Raw genomic sequence first — 14,650 nt, 5'->3', positions numbered from 1 at the left:
ACAGGGGAGAGTACTGCACTCAAATCTGGTAACCTTTACCTTCATGTGAAGAGATTGAGACCTTCCTACCAAAGTCTGTGATGTTTTTCTGGCAGCCTGGCATCCCTCCACCAAGTCGGTACATGCTTGCTGTTGGGATAAGTTTGTGACATGGTGTGATTCCCACATCATCAACTCCTTTTCTGCACCTCTTCGAAGGTTCATCTATTTGTTCTCTCTTTAGCTCATCACGGCTCTGCTCAGGACACAATTAAAGGCTATATTTCAGCCATTTTGGCTTTTCTGCAGTTGCTGGAACAATGGCCCAGCCAGCTGCTAAAAAGGGGAAAGGCAGAGGGTTTCGGAAACCAGCCCCTGAGTGTCTTCCCAGGGTGGTGGATGGGGCATCTGTGGTGGCTGCCTGAAGCCCACTGAGGAGTGCACTGCTTCCCTTGGTGACCTGCCTGAGCTTGCTCGATGGCATGTGGAAGGAGGACCCACCAAGGAGGAGTTCTGTAGGGTACAGAGGGAGTGCCAGACCCTTGTTGGACTGAGGCAACTGGCTGAAGTCCATGCAGCAGGTGATGCATCTGAGAGTCATCACATTTCTTGGGAGTACAACCTCCTTTACAGTGAGGCTAAGTCTCCTGTGCATGGGATCACAAGGTCCATGGTGGTTCCCAATGCTACAGGGCCTTTCTACTGGTGCTGGCTCATGAAATGCCCCTGGCAGGACACCTGGGCCTAGACAATACCTTTGCAAGGCTTGTCCCCCCCTTTATTGGCCTCAAGAATTCCTCAGATGCGCTCTGCAGGACTTGTGTGACCTGCCAGATCATTGGGACGAAACGGCAGAGGCTGAAAGCTCCCCTTAATCCCCTGCCTTTTGGTAGAACACCCTTTGAGAGGGTGGGCATCGACATTGTTGGACCTATGGATCCCCAGACTGCTTCAGGCAACAGGTTCATCCTGGTTCTGGTGGATCATGCCACTAGGTACCCAGAGGCAGTCCCTCTGAGGACCACGACTGCACCTTAGTGGGTTTCCCCAAGGAAGTGGTGTCTGACAGGGGCACCAACTTCATGTCTGCTTATATGCAGTCAATGTGGAAGGAGTGTGGGGTAACCTACAGGTGCTCCACCCCTTACCACCCACAAACAAATGGGCTTGATGAGAGAGGTCTGAGGCCTTGAGGAAAAAGTAGGATATCCTCCTGCCATGCCAACTGTTTGCATACAGAGAGGTGCCACAGGAAGGTGTGGGTGTCAGCCCCTTGGGCTTCTGTATGGGCACCTAGTCAGTGGACCTCTGAGTTTGGTCAAGAAAGGATGGGAGCAAGCTCCCAGGAACATTCCCCAGGAGTAGTGAGCTAAATGCTGGCCATGCAGAGCCAAATGGCTAAGTTATGGAAGTCAGGCTCCAATGAAAGAGTGTTATGACCAAAATTCTACCACTGTGGAATTGCAGCCTGGGCAAAATGTGTGGATTATGGAACCTGTGGAACAAAGAGCCCTCCGGGACCATTGGACTGGGCCCTATGAGGTGAATGAGAGAAAGGGTGAGGCCACCTACCTGGTGGACCTCAAGATCCCCACACAATCCCACAGGGTGCTGCATGTCAGTCGCCTCAAACTCTACTTTGAGAGGTCTGAGCTCACCATGCTGTTGGTGACATATGGAGAAGATGAGGAGGAGAGTGAACCTCTCCCTGACCTCTCAGACTCCAAGGAGAAATATGGGTCTGTGGAGGGAGTAATCCTTTCCCCAGACTAACTCCTGACCAGCAGAGAGACTGCTAGCAAGAGTTGGGACAGAACCCTTCTCTGTTCTCCCTTATTCCTGGGACTATCCATCTGTGTACTCATGATGTGGACACAGGGGACAACCTTCCTGTTAAGAATAAATCTTACAGGTGGCCAGATGAGGTGAGGGCTAGTATTAAGAGGGAAGTCTCTCAAATGCTGGAACTGGAGAGATAGAACCCTCCAGTAGCTCTGGGTCCCGACCTGTGGTTCTGGTACCAAAATGTGCCTCACCAGGTACCACACCTGAACTGAGGTTCTGTGTGGATTATAGAGTGCTCAATTCAGTTACAAAAACAGATGTTCATCCCATCCCCTGGGCTGATGTCCTGATTGACCGGTAGGGGCTGCCCAGTACTTAAGTACTTTTTATCTTTCATCAGGGTACTGGCAGATTGCCCTTACAGAAAGTGCCAAGGAGAGGTCAGCCTCCTCCACTCCTGAGGACTAGTACCAATTTCGTATGATGCCCTTTGGACAAAAAATGCCCCTGCCACCTTCCAGAGATTGGTGAACCAGGTCTCAACTGGTGTGGAGGCCTTCTCAGCTGCAAATCTGAATGACATCGCTGTCTACAGTAGCAACTGGAAGGACCACCTTTTTCACCTCCAGGAAGTGCTTTAGGCTCTGCAGCATGCACACCTGAATATCAAGGCCAGTAAGTGCCTGATAGGGAAGAAGTCTTTGGTGTACTTGGGACAAATGGTGGGCAGGGGTAATGTGCAGCCCCTTCAGACCAAGATAAAGACTATCATGGCATGGGAGCCCCCTAAAACCCAGACTGAGGCCAGCACATTCTTGGGCCTCACTGGGTTCTTCAGAAGGTTTGTCAATGGATATAGCACCATTGTTGCCCTCTTGATAGAGCTGACGCTAAGAAGCACCCCAGAAATGTAATTTGGACAAAGGCATGCCAAAAAATGTTCGACTCCCTGAAGCAGGCCATGTGAACGGCCCCTGTGCTCAAGGCCCCTGACTTCTCCCAGGAGTTTATCGTTCAAACAGATGTCTCAGAACATGGCATAGGTGCACTGTCATCACAGCTAAATGAAGAGGGCCTATACCAACCTGTAGCCTCTCCAGGGGGTTACTCCCCAGGAAACTAAGATGGAGTGCAACAGAGATAGAGAAGCTTTTGCTGTGGTTGTGGCACTGAAGGAGTTGAGGCCATACCTGTTTGGTACTCACTTCCTGATTAAGTCTGACCACAGGCCCCTCTGGTGGCTCATGCAAATGATGGGTGAGAATCCAAAATTGTTGAGGTGGTCCATTTCCCTATAGGGGATGGACTTCAGGGTGGAACTCAGGCCAGAGGTGGACCACGGCAATGCTTATGGTCTATCCAGGTTGTTCCGCCTTAGTGGTGAAAACTCCCTAGAAGTTGGTACTTCTCCCCACTTCCAGCTGGGGGGACACATGTTATCATCCTTAGGGTGGTATTCCCCCAAACCGATTGCCTGCTTAACTCCTCTTTTTGCTGTATCTTTTTGTTGACCTTAGGACTCTGAGCACTGTACCGCTGCTTACCAGTGCTAAATTGCCTGTGCTTCTCCTTTAAACATGGGGATAATGGTGTATACTCAGTTGGCACATTTAGTTTACTTATAACTCTCTTGGAAAGTGGTATACCATATACCCAGGGTCTGTAATATAAATTATATTATTGGGCCAGCAGCACTGATTGTGGGACCCACACAATTATCATTTCAAACCTGTCTCAGGCCTGCCATTGCAGGGCCTGTGTGTGCAGTTTACTGCCACTTTGACTTGGCATAAAAAACACTTGCCAAGCCTTAAACTCCCTTTTATTACACATAGGTCACCCCTGAGGTAGGCCCTATGTAGCCCTAAGTGCAGGCTGCTGTGTAAGTAAAAGATTGGACATATACTGGTAATTTTTGCATGTCCAAGTAGTGACAAACATCTAATTTTGTTGTTAACTACTGTGAGGCCTACTCTTCTCACAGGCTAGCCTTGAGGATTCCTTAAAACAAATGTAAGCTGTATTTCCTGATCAGAATGAAGTAGCTGCATTATGTTTTATTTCTTCGGAATGGTAATGATAAATCCACCCCAGTGGTAAAGTTGGTTTTAACATTACTATTTTAGAAATGGCACTTTTAGAAAGTGGACATTTCTCCGCTTTTACTGTGCTGTGTGCCTTGCAGCCTGTCAACAATATACGTCTGGGATGGGTGACGGTTGCACTTCATGCATTCCCTCTAGACAGACACAAACACAGGAAGGGTGGGTCTGACAGAGTACTCATCTGTATATATCTGCATTTGGATCGATTTTCCTGGGCAGTAAGAGGGAGGGGGAGCTGACACACCCAAATAGGCAATGTTCTGGTTCCCATACAAAGGGCTGATTACCCCCTACTGATAGTCTGGAGCCAGGGCTGGGATTAAAGCAGGACCTCTGCACTTCAAGGGTCTGCTTTGAAGTCACTACCACTTCAAATGCCCAACTGGGCATAAGTACTGAGCCTCTGAACCTACAAAGACAGTACACTACTGGACCTGTGAAGAACTCTGCCAGGAGTAAAGACTGCTATGCTACAAGTATTGCCACTCTGCTTGACTGCTGCTCTGGAAGAAGTGATATTCTGCTTTGCTGTGGCGCCCTGCTGCCTGCTGATCTCTGCCCTGCTGAGAACACAGACTGAACCCATTGCACTTGAACCCAGAGTGACTCCAAGGACTTGCTAGCTTGCCTCCTGTTCTGAAGTCTCAAGACCATTAAAGACTTCCTACAACTGTGCAACAGCACCTAGACTCTGTGATCTGTGTGCCTGCCAATTAGTGTCTTACCAGTCCTGGCCCTTGAAAGGTGATTTCTGCTGTCGATGCAGTGATGACCTTGCGCCAATCGGAACTGACGCATTGCCCTTCATTGCCAACACAGGTGCCTAACGACCTCGCTTTGATGGACTGTGCAGCTCAACGTTGACGGACAGCGCAGCTCGATGACAGCGCAGCGCCTGCGTCGCAAAGGGGCTCGTCGTCGAAATCTTCATCACTTGCACTGATCAGAACCGACGTATCGAGTCTTTGACGTCGACGCTTGCTTCATCCAAGGTACTTTTTCAGCAGGACCTGCATCAGTCCTGTAGCCGGCCTCCATTGCAGACGGCTTGAACTTTGGATTTACCCATGTCCAGCGTGACCCAAAGTAACCCCGAAGCGCTACTTGACTCTAAGCACTGGATTTTGATTTATCCTTTAAAAAGTCATAAATACGGTTCTACTTATTGGATTTTTGTCGTTTTGGTTTTGTTATACTCACAAAATTATCTATTTTCTAAACCTGTGTGGAGTATTTTTGTGGTGTTTTCATTGTGTTACTATGTGTGTGTGTGTTGCACAAATAATTTACACATTGCCTCTTTAAATAAGCCTGATTGCTCTGTGCCAAGCTACCAGGAGGTGAGCACTGGTTACTTTTTAGTGTTTATCTAGCTTACCCTGACTTGAGTGTAGGTTCTTGCTTGTACAGGGTGCATACTCTGACAACCAAAAATCCCATTTCCAACACAATGGAATTCTAAAAACTCCCCGTAGAAATGCTAAGGGCCCTCCATGAATTTAAATGTAAACAGAAGTCAGCTGACTTCATCCAACAACTGTTTAAAATGCGTTGTCACTATGGCGTCTTCCAACTGAAGCCTGCTTCAATTAAAGCACCCCTCTAAAATTTCCTATCAAGACCAATGTACACCTACCTCACTACTCCACTTCAAATCGCCTTAGACAATGCCTTGTATTAACTCAGCACATTAATTTTCCTTTATTTTGCATTATGATGAAACATTTCAGAAAACAAATGGGACAGCTCAGCTTAAAAACATGTTTGCAGTTGAAATATTCCTTAATCATATTATCATGCATTAGGCAAAATTGAAACTCTATGGACTTGATACCATCTACACAACACCTCACTAAATTTTATTGGTCAATAAGATATCCTTCTCTCATCCTTTGTACCGTTGTGGTTTTGAGAGCTAGGATTTTTAATCTATAAGTTCAGTAGCTGTTTTTCTTAGTACAGTGAGCGTGTTAAAAACCATGCAGAAACCACATGTATTTTTCCCATTAAAGTTAAAATTGGTATGAAATAATAAAATAAACATTTTTTAAAACACTCTTGCTCTCGCTTAAACAATATCTCAGGGCCATATTTGTTGTACGATACAAAGAGGTCAAAGACTGTCAGAGCTTCATTGTAGCCCGTCCTCATATTTGCTATTATAGCAGTCTCTGTTCTTTCGTTGAGAATAATTGATGTTGATGTGGTGGGTGAGTCCTAAAATGACTGCCGCAACATCTTGGTAGATGTTGACGGAGCCAATCAGAACGTTATCTTTTGATCTGCCGGTCCATAGTACTACTGTCTCTCTACATATACATCAATGTTGGACCTTAGTCTCTATAAAACTACTAAATGACTTTAAAGCAAATAACAAAAAGCACACTTTCTGTGTAAAAATCTAGCTTTCTACCAAATTTGGTGTACTTCGGTTCAGCCATTTTGGCTGTAGCACTGTTCAATTTTCCAATGGCAAATTGCTTGGGGAAAACTTGTTTATGGGCCCTCCTTTTTCTTGGCGCCCCACTCGACAGATTACCCCAAAACTTTCCAGGAAGGAGCTGAGTTGGTTTAACTTTTTTTAGTGGAAAGGTGCATTGAAATTCATCAAAGCCTTCTGTATCCTGATAACTTCTGAGGTGCACTCAGTACTTTGTCACTTCGGCTGAGCCCCAGGGGGCCCATTGCTTCCTTGATGTTGTTGAACATGTATATATTAGCGGCCGGCCCTGGGGGTTGTAGGCCCATGTTTGGATTGAGTTTTTATGTGCAATAAAGGTTTTTGGGAAGAAAAAAAAAAAAAAAAAAGAAATTCATCAAAGTTATTAGCATACTCAAAAATCTATTTCCTGTGAAATACCAGTCCTAACTATAAGTAAACAGTTATGCTTGTCACTGTGTAATGCATGTATGTATATATCAGCCACAGCAAAACACACAAGATGATGGACGGAATGTTGCACATTGGCAAAACATTTACCCCCAGTCACAGATCTGGGTTTAATCCATCGTTATTTTGCTCACCACGCCACCCCAGTTCAGACATGGCCAAATGCAAATCAGTCTTGACCCTGTGCCTCATGGGAACAGTACAGCCCGAACTGCCAAGCCATGTCTTCCCTGGACCGGAATCAAGCATCCTAGGACCGGTTTCGGGGTTTCACCCCTCTTCAGCCAGGATAGCTTGACTCCAGTGACGTAGTGAGCACAGGACCCACGTCTGGGCATACCCTTCCCACATAGGGCGAATAGCAAAACACACAAGATGATGGACGAAATGATGCACATTGGCAAAACATTCACTCCCAGTCAAAGATCTGGGTTTAATCCATCGTTATTTTGCTTACCACGCCACCCCAGTTCAGACATGGCCATATGCAAATCAGTCTTGACTTGGTGCCTCATGGGAACAGTCCAGCCCGAATTGCCAAGCCATGTCTTCCCTGGACCGGAATCAAGCATCCTATGACTGGTTTCGGGGTGTCACCCCTCTTCATCCAGGACAGGTTGACTTCAGTGGTGTAGTGAGCATGGGACCCACTTCTGGGCATACCCTTCCCACATAGGGCGAACAGAGGCCCAGATCTCTGTACTGGAGTGAACGTATGACATTATTCTGCATTCTGTCCGTCAACTGTTGTTTTTTTGCAATTGTCACCCCGAGTGGGAAGGGTATGCCCAGACGTGGGTCCCGTGCTCTCCATGCCACTGGAATCAAGCTATCCTGGCTGAAGAGGGGTGAAACCCCGAAACCGGTCGTAGGATGCTTGTTTCCAGTCCAGGGAGGACCTGGCTTGGCAGTTCGGGCTGGACTGTTCCCATGAGGCACAGGGTCAAGACTGATTTGCATATGGCTGGGTTCAAACTGGAATGGCATGCTGAGCAAAAAAACGATGGATTTAGGCCCAGATCTCTGTACTGGGGTGAATGTATGACATTGTTCTGCATTCTGTCCATCAACTGTTGTTTTTGCATATATCAGCCACAGCCCATCCACATGGGCAGAGCGGCCATGCTGCCCAGCCTTTTTCCTGACAAGTAGAGTGTCTGTCAGGCTGAGCAGAGGTCAACCTGACAGACACTCTTCCTATACCAGTCAGGCAACCAGCAGCTAGACATGCACTGAATGCATAGGCCCCTGGCTGCCTGAAGTGAACTTTGCCAGGCTTAGGATTTCACAGCCCTGTTGGCATGACCTCTTCAGCCCGGCAAAAGGGCCTCAAGGCCCTCCTCCTAGTGACAAGGATGAGTGTCACTGATTGCCTCGGACCCGTATGTTTCAGTTTTAAGCCCTGAGGTGCCCAGGGCCGAGTGGCAATCAGTGGGACTTGTCCCAGAGTGGGGTGGATTCAGGAGTCTTACTGACCCCATTCCACTCTGTGATGAGTGTGGGACTGCGGCCTCTTCCTCATTGGCTGTCCTAAGGTCAGCCTTTGAGAAGAGGCTGCAGTCCCAACCCTGCATGGGACCCCTCTCTGGGCACATCAGTGAAGGTGTGTTTTATGTTTTGTGATGTGTGGTGCTTCCATGTATGTATGAATGTATGCATATATTTGTGAATGAGTTGTGAATGGATCTGTGGGCATGTGTGCGAGTGTGTATGTGTGCATGTGTGACCCCCTCCCTGCTAAAATTACCACCCTACACTGATATATATGTATGTTTGTGTGTCAGTGGCGTAACAAACCTTGAGCCCTCCCTACAAAGTACATGGAGGGGGCCCCCCACCTCGGCTCGCCACCTACCACTTTTTATGAGGGGGCCCCTGGAGCTCAGGGCCTCCCACACTGCAGGGGCTGCAGTGGCTGCAGTGGCTTATGTTACGCCACTGTGTGTGTGTGTGTTTGTGTTGCAACGAAAATATATTCAGCTATTGAACGCCCAGTTCTGTCTTTACTATTGCTGTTCATGAGCTCTGATAATCAGGTGATCAGACGTCACTGACACATTCCATTGAGTAGGGATTAAATGAGGGATATTGAAGAGCATGCACCTACCCCTCTGCATGTTACAGGAGTGAATCCTTTCAACACTCAGAGGGTGGCTGCCGTATACAACAAAACATTCACCTAACTTGAACTAAAGATATATCGAGCCAGAGGCCTGACTTTGGGGCTTGCCACAGCCTGGACCAACTACGCTATTCCCCCCCTCCACACCCCCGTAAACGGAAACATGATTCATTTAACCTGTTGTTTTTGTTACACTTTCCAGGGTGAGCCCTTGTGGCACCATTAATAATTTTTTAATCGGTTCGGTGCAACTTTAGTGACCCGCACCATTGATTTCCTTTGTGTTTCATAAATGTGATAGTAATGACTTCCCATTTGGCTCTCTTTTCAGTGAATGCACTGTGCTGGTTTAAGATTGCGAGTACTGGAATTAAATTATCCCTGTAGTGGTGATTTGTTCTAGTGGTGTTTACTTGTGTTGTGTAGTTCCTATAGTACCCATGCAGGACCTGCACCTTTGGACAACATTAACTGTGGGATCGGTGGCAGACTGGTTCCGTGCACCCCCACCGAGAAATGTTAGCCTGTTTGCATTTAGCTAGCTCACAGTGCCACTAGTGTCTCCTCTTATCGGGGAGAGAATAGTTTCTGGCAACCTCAGAACATGACAACCCTGATCCCTCAAGATCGTGGAAACAATGTACTACTTATCACTCAGTCACTCATGCTCATTTAGTTTGTCTCAGAAATACACAGAATAAACAGTCTGGGTGTTTCAATAAGGATTTATTGAACAGTTCTTATTTTCATGTAGAATATATGAGCTGCAACAACCATTAGACAGTAGCAGAGATATATGATTAGCAGTACTATGAATATAAAAGGATAGTACAGTTCTACCATCTTGCAATAAGCATTAATAAATACATGGATATAAAATGCAGGATAAAAGTGCGCATACTCCTACAATGCCTATCTAGATGTACCTAAGTGTACCTAGCATGTGAGTAGGTGTAGAGCCAAGAATCCCTCTAGGATTTAGACGAACCCCATTACCTGAAGTGTGAGAAAGTAGGAGCCGTTCTTGGTCTCGAGTTGGACACCCCGCAAGGGATGTTCAGACCACTGTCAGCTGGAGCGTCTGCATTCAGGAGCCTCAGCGTCTCTGGTCAGTGTGTCAGCCTGGAAGTCTAGGTTCCCTCTGACTAACACTAGCAAGAGGTGCTATATTTATACAGAAAGTATCTAAAGCTCCTTTGTCCCTTGTTGCTTGTATTAGTCATTGTTGGATTTGAGGATGACGTATGGGACAAACCATGTACGTAGATATGGGAAGAAAGGTGGTATAGCCCCAGCCTGGTTTCTAACAACCCTTATGAATATTCATTCATACTGTGTGGGTCTATTGATGGGGTTATAGGACTTTATTGTTTAGGAGAAACCCTCCTTCTGCACCCAGGACTAGAACTAGGTAAAGGTTCAATCCTAAAAGGCTTGTTACAGTGTAGTGTAGGGGAGGTAATGTAGGTGAAGGGGTATGATGATACCCGGGCCTATATTAGGGTTCCTATATGAAAATAACACTTGTACAGAGCTTCTATTTATCTAAATAGACAAAACACAAACGTTGATTTTGTCTCAAAGCAGGGCTGACAAAAAATTGCGAACAGCAAATCGGAGCTAAATTTTACCTCCGTACAAATTGGTGCAACTTGGACAGGTTATGTGATCTGGGGCTAGATGTACGACCCATTTTTGAATGCGCAACTGGGTTAACGACCCGTTTGCATATGCAAAAACTGTTAGGGCCATGTACAAACCCTATTTAGCAATTCACAATTTATTTACGACTCTTTAAATAGGATTTGCGACTCGCTATTAGGAAGGGGCGTTCCCTTCCTAATAGCGACCCCAAATGCCATGTATGACTGTTTTGCGACCGCAATTGCAGTTGCAAAACATTCGCAGTTTACCACCCTTTACAGAAGGGTGGTAAACCACTTGCAAACGGGAAGACGTCCCCAGAGGACCCCTTCCCCTTTGTCACTGACTCCAAAAATATTTTTACGGTCAGGCAGTGGTCCCAGGGACCACTACCTGCCCTCAAAGAATTAAACAAAAACGTTTTATAATTTCTTATTTTAAATGCATCCCGTTTTCCTTTAAGGAAAATGGGTTGCATTAAAAAAAATAAAAACTGCTTTATTTAAAAGCAGTCCCAGACATGGGGGTCTGGTGAGCCCAGCAGGCCACCATACCTGTGAAGGCCAGCCATTCCCAATGGGGTGGTAAATTGCAAGTGCCTCATGAATATGCATGGGGCAGGCAATTTGTGACCCCATTGGGAACCGCAATCCGTGTTGCAGACACTATTGTACATACCAATTTGCGACTCACAAATTGCGAGTCGCTGTTGCGACTCAATTTGCGAGTCGCAAATTCCTTGGTCTTACATCTGGTCCCTGGACTCCTGTTTCAAATAGAAGTCATAGAATCTAGAGATGTATAGAGAGCACAGAAGCGACAGCCCATGAAATTACATCCAATGTAAAGTTGTGATTAAAGTGTGCATTTCACCTATTCACTTCTAAATGAGGAAGCTGAAGTGAGGTGATTTACACTCTAAAAGAATGTGCATCGCATACATTTCTCTGGTGGTGAATGACCTTGTGACTGGGTATGAGAAAGTGTACGTGACTGTATATGGGGCACTGTATGAAGGATGTGTTAATGGAAGGGGAGGGATGATGGGGTGGTGTCTATACCGGTGTTTTTGATGTTGTGATTTATTATAACCTGTTTGAGGGTGTTCAGTATATCCCAAGGTGAGGGTGACATGACAGTGCGTGATTAAACTATTCAAATGCCGAATCTATGACCATGGTAAATTTCTTGGCACCGTGTCAGTTGTTGGTAGCCCAGCGCTGATGAAGGAGTTTCTGATTCTGGCAAAGAGTGGGCTTTGACTCCTCCGGACACTCAGCACTCCCCCTCCTCCGAATGACGTGGGGAAACTATGATATGAATGTATGTGAAAGTGTTATGTTTTAAGATGGATCTTTTGTCTCTGGTCACCTCTTAAGGAACCCCTAGAACATACAGATATCATAAGGGCAGGAACCAACCTTATGTGTTTTACAAATCTCCTGAAAAACCTTTGCAAGAGGGGGAGAGACTTTGGGATACTGGCTAAAGGATTTTCCTTACCTTCAATTAGACTCTAGTTACCCCTGTTCCACTTCAATCAATCATGCTGTTCCTAGTGCTCTGGGCACTTTACAAAACTATGTAAATAAATAAGTAGTTACAAAGAAAGTATGGATCCCACCATTAATATCCATGTTTTAGAATGAAAATATAGTTTTCTTTATTTCAAAAATCTCCCGTCGAGTATAAGAATATTTTATTTACTTCTTCAAAATTCATTTTTTTCTAAACTTACATAATTAGGAAATATGTGTATATGTATGTGGTATGGTTTATGTTATGATATGTTATGTTAACAGAATTTATACAGCACACGTCTTCCTCCCACAGGGCTTCCCAGCGCTCAACATTTTGGCAATCGTAAATATCTGCGCATAAGTCTGCATGATTAGAAGAGCCACGTGTTGAGATGTTTCTGAAATGTCCCTTCATTTGGGCTTTGTCGAAAATGTGGTGGCAAAGTGTTCCATAGGGCGCCCCCTCTGCCTTGCTCTGTTAGTTCTGGGGAAATATGCTAACTTTCTATTGGCTAATCTTAAAGTCATGGATGGAACATACGGCCGGATAAGGTGCCTCAGATAATGCTGCTCTACATTAGCAAAAGCCCAACAGGCAAAGCAAAAAATCTAAAATAGTAAAAGGTTGACTACCGGCAGCCAATGTAGATCTTGCAAATAGAGCGTATAGAATGATGCTTGGGCAAGGGGCAAAGCGAGTGTGTGTTTCTTCATTTTCGATTGTTTGATGTCTCATAAATGCCTCCTGCTTAATGCCCATTGTAAACATTCCCATAGTCCAGGCGTGATGTTGCAGTGGCGTGGACTTTAGTTTTCGGCACCTAAGTCAGGAGGGCCCAGAGTATCTTCTTTAAGCATTTTAAAAGACCAAAGCAACAGGCAGACACAGCTCTTATCTAATCATCAAATTTTAGATTACTACTCAGCCACATGCTCAAAGTCCTTACAATAGATTTAAGGAGTGGAAGGTGGCCTAAGGAACAGGGCCACAATAGAGGGCTCCAAAGGTTGTGCTGGTTCCCCACCATCTTGATTTTGTTTTTGCTGTGTTTAAGTTCAGGTAGGGTTTCATTTGAATAGTGCAGCTTAGCCCCAATGCACCAGAGCAGTGTACAAAGGAAATATACAGTTCACCGGTGATATGAAAGGTAGCCGCTTTGTCGACTGTATCTGCATCATGATGTAGTGTCCATTAGAGGTGCATCATAAATTCTTTCCTGAATTGGAGCAGAGTTGGAGCTATCCTGATGCATATGGGGATGGACTTCCAGATCCCGAGTGCGTAATTGGAAAAAGTCTGTTTCAATTTCGGCAGTAGACAGAGCTGGTACCAGGCGGTCTTTTTTTTTTTTTTAGCAGTGTGTTCCTTGAGTTTACAGTCAAAAAGGTGGGTATTAATTCTCACAGGTGTGCAAACGGCGCTTTACCAAATAGTGTGAATTTCTAAAAGAGAACAAACAGTTGAATGCGGTGCCATAGGTGAGGGAAAAAACCCTAAACCGGCCTCAAACAAGGACAGAAGGTCCAATTAAGTATACACAACAAGTCCTATGCACACGCAAATGAGTGAAAAAAAAACAGTACAACACAATAATGTTGGTCACGGATGAAGACAATGATGTCCTTTTGGAATGTTCGCGTTTCATAGCAAGCCAGCCAACACGTGTTTCGTCAAACCGGTTTTAAATCCTTGACTTCTTCAGGGCTGAAAAAGGCAAGCTGATATTTAGACCTTTAAACCTGCGATACTTCCCTCCCGGTAGGTCACAAGTGTTCAAAGGGCTGGTCTTAGTGTGACACCTTATCTTTTCTGTAGTGTGAGTCTCAGTTTAGGGTATCGCATATAAATCACAACCAAATATGCGGAACAACCGAGTGCGAGTCTTAAATTCACAATTCCAGAAGATTCAAACCAATGTGTGGCATTTTCAATAAAGTTATTTCGGCATGATAGGCCGACGGCAAGTCTGTAGCGGGTACGCACGACATTTCCCTAGTCTCCGGGATCGCGTTTCAACAGGACTTGTTGTGTTCCTTGAGTTTCTTCAGTAGACAGAGCTGGTACCAGGTGGTCTTTGTTTTCTTGGCAGTGTGTTCCTTGAGTTTCTTCAGTACACAGAGCTGGTACCAGGCGGTCTTTGTTCTCTTGGAAGTGTGTTCCTTAAGTTTCTTCAGTGGACAGAGCTGGTACCAGAGGGTCTTTGTTTTCTTGGCAGTGTGTTCCTTAAGTTTCTTCAGTGGACAGAGCTGGTACCAGACGGTCTTTGTTTACTTAGCAGTGTGTTCCTTGAGTTTCTTCAGTAGACAGAGCTGGTATCAGGTGGTCTATGTTTTCTTGGCAGTGTGTTCCTTGAGTTTCTTCAATAGACAGAGCTGGTATCAGGTGGTCTATGTTTTCTTGGCAGTGTGTTCCTTGAGTTTCTTCAATAGACAGAGCTGGTACCAGGCGGTCTTTGTTTTCTTGGCAGTGTGTTCCTTGAGTTTCTTCAGTGGACAGAGCTGGTACCAGGGGGTCTTTGTTTTCTTGGCAGTGTGTTCCTTGAGTTTCTTCAGTTGACGAGCTGGTGCCAGGCGGTCTTTGTTTTCTTGGCAGTGTGTTCCTTGA

The 14,650-nt window shown here is 45.6% G+C and overlaps 1 protein-coding gene across 1 annotated transcript in view; it reads left to right on the top strand.

Moving 5' to 3' along the window:
- Positions 1-14,650, top strand: part of CNGB1 (cyclic nucleotide gated channel subunit beta 1) — a 958,531-nt gene that overhangs the window by 311,017 nt on the left and 632,864 nt on the right. The gene's annotated exons all lie outside the window — the stretch shown is intronic.

The sequence above is a fragment of the Triturus cristatus genome, chromosome 12 (assembly GCF_964204655.1).
Source record: "Triturus cristatus chromosome 12, aTriCri1.1, whole genome shotgun sequence".
Lineage (NCBI taxonomy): Eukaryota > Metazoa > Chordata > Amphibia > Caudata > Salamandridae > Triturus > Triturus cristatus.
Note: the sequence above shows the minus strand (reverse complement) of the source record. Positions and strands in the feature narration are given on the sequence as shown.